The 8976-nt window shown below is 39.8% G+C and overlaps 1 non-coding gene across 1 annotated transcript; it reads right to left on the bottom strand.

The window, feature by feature from the left end:
- Window positions 1-3350: 3350 nt before the first annotated feature.
- LOC130716428 (small nucleolar RNA U3) lies at window positions 3351-3566 on the bottom strand. Its single transcript, XR_009012041.1, has one exon. It is a non-coding gene; the product is annotated as a small nucleolar RNA U3 (small nucleolar RNA).
- Window positions 3567-8976: the final 5410 nt, after the last annotated feature.

Consider the following 8976-nt stretch of genomic DNA (forward strand, 5'->3'; position numbering starts at 1 on the left):
ATAAGACTTGTCAAATCAATACATTAGTCGAGATGAGAGTCCCCAGCTCAAGTGAAGTTTTGTTAATCAAAATTTTGTTTGAAAAATCAAAAGTTGCACCAATCCCCAATATACACAAAGTGATGCTTCATTCTCAGCCTCTCGCAATGTTGTTAGCAGTACTGTCAGACTTGAAATGAACCCTTTTACCAACTTATCTTGTTGTCTATCACATATTGGTACCAATCAATACTAATGTCGCATGCAAGATTGTTGGGTTCTAAAGTCTTCATCTTTAGCTCACATGAATACCACTTTTCATAACGGGTCCGCAAGATAATTAAGTTCCAATGTTACCTAAGAGTATCTTCAATACAAAGTTACTACTTGGGTTGCTTAAACTCCATTCTGGTGGGTCCAACTGCCACATAGGATTTAAGCAACTCATAAGCAACCCATGCAAATTTTACTCCAATGCAAGGTTGCTTATTTTACTTTTAGTTGGGTCCTACTATACCTCATATATTTATAGGCTTAATTGCAACTTTGGTCCCCGACGTTTACCAATACCATGATTTTGGTCCCCCACCTAATTTAATTACATGGATGGTCCCCGACGTTGTAGATCGTGTGCAACGTTAGTCCTACCGTTTATTTCTTAATGGAGGAGACTTACGTGGACGTCCAATTGGAGAGAGAAAGGAGGTATGAAGAGAGAGGGAAGCACGTGAGTATCACGTGACCCTTATCTGAACTCATTATACCCAAACCCCTGATCTCCCTAGAACTGCTTCCCTCTCTTCTCATACCTCTTTTTTCTCTCCAACTAGACGTCCACGTAAGTCTCCCCCATTAAGAAATAAACAGTAGGATTAACGTTGTACACAACCTACAATGTCGGGGACCATTCATGTAATTAAATTAGGTGAGGGACCAAAATCGTGGCATTGGTAAACGTCGGGGACCAAAGTTGTAATTAAGCCATATTTATATTTTTTAGTTCCACCAAACATGATTTAAATTTAAACATTTATAACAATATTGTATTTAAATTATATTATCTAATTTTTGAATTAACATATTTCTAAACTATGCTCAAATTTTACAGCATAACAAATTCAATTTCTTTTTTCAAATATAACAAGGGTTTCAAAAACAAAATAACAAACTAACTATATATTTCAATTTGATTTAAAAAAAACTATATATTTCAACTTATCTTTTTTCTTGGGTACAATATTCAATTTATCTGATTCTCTTTTTCTTAATTTGGGCCAAAGTCCATTAACACATTCACTAAAAAAGTCCATTCACACACTCACCCAAAACGACAGAGTTTTAAACCGTGTCAAATGCTCATTCACACACTCATTCTCGAAGCTTCATCACACACTCAACCGTCTCAAACTCTCTCGAACCCTCCACTCCACCCTCTCAAACCCTCTTTCTCTGAAACCCTCTTTCTCTCTCTCACTCTCTCGAAGCCTCTCAAACCGCCGTCTCAGACCTCTCAAACCGCCGTCTCAGACCACAACCGCCGTCTCCACCCACTCTCTCGAAGCCTCCGCCTCTCGAATCCTCCACCCACTCTCTTGAAGCCTCCGCCTCTCTGAAACCCTCTCAAGCCTCACAACCGCCGTCTCCACCCACTCTCTCGAAGCCCATCGCGTTCTCTCGGCATTATAGATCGGAGGACATGCAAGTTTCAGAGGTTCAGAGGACATGCAAGGTTCCAAATCGAAGATCAGAGGCTCAATGGCTCAAAGGTTCAAAGGGCTTGCAAGACTCCAGCCATCAAATCGGAGATCCTTGTGTAATTTTTTTGATTTGTTTCAAAAATGTGTATTTTAATTGTTTAATCTGTGTTCATCTCCCTTCCCCTACTGTAATATATTTCTGAAATTTTGGATTGTTGTTGAAATTTCTGAAATTTAAATCTCTTTTCTGGGTTGCTTTGTATTGTTGGATCTCTGCTTGTTCATTGATCTGTGTATTTTATCTCTGTTTCTTGCTTCTGCTTATCCATTGATCGGTTCTTCCCTCCCCTTTTAACGATTTTCTGTTGCTGAATGGAAAGAGGAAAAACAATTTTTTAATACCTGCAGCAAGCTAAAGAGCGTTGCTTAAATAAGCAACGTTGCTTAGCTTTGAGCTATAAGCAACGCCACCTCAGCAAGCTCCATTGGAGCAGAAAAATAAGGAACGTTCCTTAATTTAAGCAACCAGGTTAAGCAACTCCCGTTGGAGTTGCTCTAACATGATGTTGAACATACCTTGACAAGGGCTGAAAAATAAAATAAGAAAGGTCTTATATATTTTGTAAAATAATAGCAAAATTATAAAATCTGAACAGTAAAAATGAGTTTGTAAATACTAAAGTCTGGCTGCCTGAAGCCATCAATTTAGTGAATGTTTTATCAAATTCTTGAATAGAGCATTCCACCACATTGAATTAATGGGAAATATTATATATTTATGTAGTGCTTAATTCAGTAGGATTATGACATTGCTACTTTGTATAGAATTTATCCTCTATTTTCTTGACGCAAACGTTGTTTGACTATCATTCCAAGTGTCATTGTCTAAGAAAAAGAAAAATCAAGAGATAGCCTATGTAACATCCTGACTTGACGACTGGTCTTACGGTAACAACACGAGTCTTTTCAGCGCGTTTTGTCCTCACTCGCGCGCTTCCCGGGAAAACTTCCCAGGAGGTCACCCATCATAATATTGCTCAAAGGCTATCACACTTAACCATGGAGTTTTTATGAGTTGGGCTCCCGAAAAGAAGTTGCAACTTGTTGTTATGGGTAGTACAATCAAATATTATATGCTCTCCTCAACTATATAGTCCATCCCTACACAGCCTCGGAATACCTCTTGTTCGGGTGTGGTGCGTCCCTCCACATAGAAGGCGATCAATCCTCGCCCTCGTCAGCTCAAGGCGTCACAGGCCCACCAACTTCCTCTTGGTTCGTCCTCGAACCACACCGTACTAGGAGACGTCGGCTCTGATACCAATTGTAACATCCCGATCTGACAACTGGCCTCACGGTAACAATACGAGTCTTTTCAGTGCGCTTTATCCTCACTCGCGCACTTCCTGGGAAAACTTCCCAGGAGGTCACCTATCATAATATTGCTCCAAGGCTAGCACACTTAACCATGAAGTTCTTATGAGTTGGGCTCCCGAAAAGAAGTTACAACTTGTTGTTATGGGTAGTACAATCAAATCATATATGCCCTCCTCAACTGTATAGTCCATCCCCACACAGTCTCGGAATACCTCTTGTTCGGGTGTGGTGCGTCCCTCCACATAGAAGACGATCAATCCTCGCCCTCGTCAGCTCAAGGCGTCACAGGAAAGTAGAAGTCTGTCAGACAACCGTGTGACCACCCCAGCCGATGATACCAGCTGAGAACGATCCTCCACCGTCGATCTGATGAACTCGAAGGTTAATCGGACGACTATTAATCACGCTCTGATCACACGGTCATGGTTCATCAACCAGACTTTGGTTCCTGTCTCCTTACAGTTGTACGAGCCTATAGAACTAATCGGCGTTACAATTGTTTATGTTAAATGTTTGATTCTCCTTGCGGATAAGTTGTAGTTTTAAGAAATAGTCTTCCACTTGAGGAGTGTGAGAGAGCGAAAGGATAATAGAGGTCCAAACTTAGTAAAGGTGTAGACTTTAAGTCTGAGAACTCTTGTCCTAAGTGGGTAAAACCTGGAGACTGTGATTGACATAGGAGTGACCAGGTTAAGGACGGAAAGTTCTAGCATTGAGTTGCAGACTAGAGGTTGCTATCTGTGGGAGAGTCACCAAGAACCTAAGGGTAAACGAGACCTTGAGGATAGCTTAGAAAATGTTATGTGAGGGGATGACACTCCCGAGTTCCTCTGACACCAAGTTTCGGGACGAAACTTTCTTTTTGGGGGGTAGTATTGTAAGACCCAGGATTTTAGAATTAAAATAAATTAATTAATTTCCACCTCACGCATAGAATTCTGTGTAAGCGTGAGAGGAACTTGACTTATGTTTGATGTTTGGATTAGTATTATGAGAAAGAGAGTTCACGAAATGACTAAGAATAGTTCTATAGTCGCTATAGGTTATAGCACGAGTCTTATTCACTTCCGCCTTGGGGCAAAAACGTTAGTAAATGACTAATCTGCTCTTAAAGCACTGTAGAAACGATATTCAAAAATATTCAGAGGAATATAAGAATTTCTCTTATTCCTTTCCTTGACAAGTATTTCGACACGAAACCCTGGACCGTACGAACGACCGATTTCAATTTTCGGAAGTTTGCCGAAACTGAATCCCTGATAGCTCAAGAACCTTAAAGTAAACTGTTGATGGAGACTTTTTCTATTCGGAGCTTCAAATGAAGATTCCACACGCGCACACCCATTTTTTTCGATGTTTTCGACCTTTCTTTAGAAGGAAGTTTTCTCTTCCGACATCAACTGCAAAAAGTAACTTTTCGGGTTAAATCGATTAACATCGTTAGTGAATCGTTTGCTCAAATTCCAAGAAATCTGGTTCGAGTTCTGGAATTCTGTCGCCGGATTCTATCTTATAATTCACCGAAGAATGCACAGGAAAAATCGAAATCGCGAAATTTTCATTTCCCCGCGTTTTCCATCTCCTATAAATAGCATAAAAACTCAAAATCCTCACCATTTTCACCACCAAGGCCGCGAGCTCAAGAGGAAGGAGGGAGAGGAAGATTTTCGTCGTTTCTTGCCTGATCGTCGCACTGACAGTTGCTATACGTAGGCCTCGAGGTACTCGTGCTTTTCCTTACCTCTGATCGTAAATTCTGTCGCTTTTCTCTATGTCTTTCTGTGCTCAAAGTTTTGAGTTTTTTGTAAAAGTGTCCAAATAACTTGATTTTTCTGTCTAAACTTATTCCCTGCATGCCCAAGAACATGAATATCCAGTTGTTTTCCGTTGAATCTCGCCGAATCTCCGCAGAGATCAAATTCTGTAGAAATACCCACTTTTATGAGAAAGCCTTGCTTTTTGGTTCGAAAACTCTCGACTGAGCTTAGCGTCAGTAGGATTAGTTGTTACAAATGTCGTTAGGATCAAGCTTATCAAATTTATTTTTCGAAATTCCAATTTTGAATTTCCGAGCTAAAAACACTGACCAAAATACCCCTATTCTAGTTTTCGACCCGATAATTTTTCTGAGAGTTTCCCTGGCCTAGATGTCGCCTAAGAATACCTAGGAATTAAATTAGATCGAAGAAAAAGTTCGGAAACCCTATTTTCTAAAGTGGCCGAAACTTAGTGTTATGGTACCTTGTCCAAAAATAATTTTTGGGTCTGTATGGCTTGAGCTATAGCGTAGCTTTTTCAATTGTCGAAATTTTAGCGTTGGTTTCGTGTCATTCCGAGTTCTGTAGCTCAAGTTATGCGCGTTTTAGCAAACGAAGTTCTATTGTCAATTCGTGCCTAAATAGGAACTCTGAAGCTTTAAAAGCTTTCTTTCCGGTTTTGATTTGTGTTATTATACAGTGTAGCTTCTAGTAGGGCTTGTATTGATGATTGTGTTTCCTTGTTCTAGGTTCGCGACTTCCATGCACAACTTCTACTCACGAAGGTAAGGGTAACTCAGTTTTAGTGCGTCTTTGAGTTTTGCATGCTTTTATCGCACTGCATGCGTTTGAGATGAAGGTGTTTAATTTGATTGACAATTGATTGAAATATTGGCATGTTTTGCAATGTTGTATACTTGCTTATTTTGAATGTTTTCTGAGGCTTGTGCCAGATGTTTTCTGGAGGCTTCGGCCGAGTGAACTTATTGAGACGTGTGTCTCTGTTTTCTGAGAGGTTTCAGCCGTTTACTGGTTTCTGTCATTACTGCTTTCTAGTGGATATGACAAGGTTATTGTTGATACCTTGATTGTTGTTATGTTGAAATAGTGAGCTGAGTTAGTATGCATTTTGATGAGACATATGTTTGTTGATAATATGAATAACATGTGATTATGTTGATTTGATAATTGAATTTGAGATTGTTGTTTGAGTGACCACTGAGTTGGATGAGATGTTTTGGTTTGCTTGAAGTGACGATGAGGTGGGTTTGTCCCACGGTATTGTCCCGTCTGTCGAGGCGTTATAAAGTGGCAATGAGGTGGATTTGTCCCACGCGATTGTCCCGTCTTTTGGGACGTTAAAGTGGCGATGAGGTGGGTTTGTCCCACGGGATTGTCCCGTCTTTTCGAGACGTTATAAAGTGGCGATGAGGTGGGTTTGTCCCTCGTGATTGTCCCGTCTTTTGAGACGCTAAAGTGGCGATGAGGTGAGTTTGTCCCACGGGATTGTCTCGTCTTTTGAGACGTTATAAAGTGGCGATGAGGTGGGTTTGTCCCGCGTGATTGTCCCGTATTTTGAGACGCTAAAGCGGCGATGAGGTGGGTTTGTCCCACGTGATTGTCCTGTCTTGCGAGACGTTATTGTTTGATTGATATTGTTGAGGTTGTTGATATCTGATTTGATGTTATATTGTTGAGGTTATCGATATCTGATTTGATGTTATATTGTTGAGGTTATTGATATCCGAGTTGATTATATTGTTGGTTCTATTGATATCTGGGTTGGTTTAAATTGTTGTTTTGACGATATCTGATTTGATTTATATTGTGGGTTTTGTTGATATATGAGTTGATTTGTATTGTTGGTTTTGTTGACATTTGATCTACATCTATACTGTTGAAGTTATTGTTGTCTGAATTTATCTATGCTGTTAAGTTATTGATTCCTGAGTTAATTTATGTTATTAAGTTATTGATATCTGTTTTAAAACCATATCGTTTGATTCTGTTAAATATATGATTCGATTTCATGATTGATAGGATGAGTTGTCATCTAACTTGAGTTAAGTTGCTAGTTATTTACCATGCTATGTAATTAAATTCAATAGCATGCTTTTCTCTTTTATATGTGGTAGTTGTATGGAGTTAACCCTTTCCGTTTGCTATTTGTTGTTTGAGCGCTTAACGCTATTAGGCGATGGAGAGCCTTCCGACGATGCTTAGCCATGCTGAGATGGAGGAGGAATAGTAACCGGCGGAGCAAGGATGGAAGAAGCTGTATAGTTTCCTCCTAGTAGTTTATGCTTTGAGTCTTCTTCGTTATCTGAAAACCCTGCTCTTAAAACCTTGTTTTCGCCACTGTTTAAGTGTGCGTACTTATTTTGGAAACTTGCTTATGATATTGTAAGACACTATTATTATATGTCGGGAACGGGTTGTTTATTTAAGACTATGTTATGTATTCAACTATGTTTAGTTGTTTTGAAAAGAAAAAATATATCGTGTTTTCTTAGGATTACGAAATAGTACTTAGACTTTGTTAGGTTACTAATGTGACTCCTCAGTTGAGAAATTGGGGCGTTACAAGCCTGTGACGCCTTGAGCTGACGAGGGCGAGGATTGATCGCCTTCTATGTGGAGGGACGCACCACACCCGAACAAGAGGTATTATGAGGCTTTGTAGGGATGGACTATACAGTTGAGGAGGGCATATAAGATTTGATTGTACTACCCATAACAACAAGTTGCAACTTCTTTTCGGGAGCCCAACTCATAAAAACTCCATGGTTAAGTGTGCTAGCCTTGGAGCAATATTATGATGGGTGACCTCCTGGGAAGTTTTCCCGGGAAGCGCGCGAGTGGGGACAAAGCGCGCTGAAAAGACTCGTGTTGTTACCGTGAGGCCAATCGTCAAGTCAGGATGTTACAATTGGTATCAGAGCCGACCTCTCCCAGTACGGTGTGGTTCGGGAACGAACCAAGCGGAAGTTGGTGGGCCTGTGACGCCTTGAGCTGACGAGGGCGAGGATTGATCGCCTTCTATGTGGAGGGACGCACCACACCCGAACAAGAGGTATTCTGAGACTGTGTAGGGATGAACTATACAGTTGAGGATGACATATATGATTTGATTGTACTGCCCATAACAACAAGCTACAACTTCTTTTCGGGAGCCCAACTCATAAGAACTTCATGGTTAAGTGTGCTAGCCTTGGAGCAATATTATGATGGGTGACCTCCTGGGAAGTTTTCCCAGGAAGTGCGCGAGTGAGGACAAAGCGCACTGAAATGACTCGTGTTGTTACCGTGAGACCAGTCGTCAGATCGAGATGTTACAGCCTACCAAAGTATTTAGCCAATATTATTCGAGAAGGTAAATTATTGGGAGGTGTTAGAGAGTTCTAGAAGATTGTAGAGGTTATTTGTTTCTCAATTTTCAATAAAAAATGGATTTACAAAACATGACAAAAGACATGAATTAGGGTAAACCTAAGTTTATGTGCCTCAGTGCTCAAAGAGAGAGATCACAAAAACCAAATGGAAATTCACATCAAACCAAACACATTTAATATGTCATACGAAATGTTTTGAATCATGTGAACCTTCTAACATACTTTTTTTTTTGATAGTCAAATGTTAGTTGTTAGAAATGTTAGTAAATTAATCTCTCATCCGGGTTTGAACTCGGGACCCTTCACCCTCACCCCATCCAACCCTTATGTTCCTAGCTCTTACCACTTGAGCTATCCTCCGGGGACAACCTTCTAACATACTAATAGCATCCAATCATCCTTAATTTCACCTTGAACTTAGAGGAAAAAGTTCCATTCGTCATTTAGTGTTCGTTTGCTTAGCCGGTTTGAAAAGAAAAATGATTTTTTATACTTTTTTAGTTAAGGGGAAAAATACACAAAGAAAAGGTGACACATAAATGGCTAATACCAAAGTATTTAGCCAATATTATTCGAGAAGGTAAATTATTGGGAGGTGTTAGAGAGTTCTAGAAGATTTTAGAGGTTATTTGTTTCTCAATTTTCATTAAAAAATGGGTTTACAAAACATGACAAAAGACATGAATTAGGGTAAACCTAAGTTTATGTGCCTCAGTGCTCAAAGAGAGAGATCACAAAAACCAAATGGAAATTCACATCAAACCAAACACATTT

The sequence above is a fragment of the Lotus japonicus genome, chromosome 4 (genome assembly GCF_012489685.1).
Source record: "Lotus japonicus ecotype B-129 chromosome 4, LjGifu_v1.2".
In the NCBI taxonomy this organism is placed as follows: Eukaryota; Viridiplantae; Streptophyta; class Magnoliopsida; order Fabales; family Fabaceae; genus Lotus; species Lotus japonicus.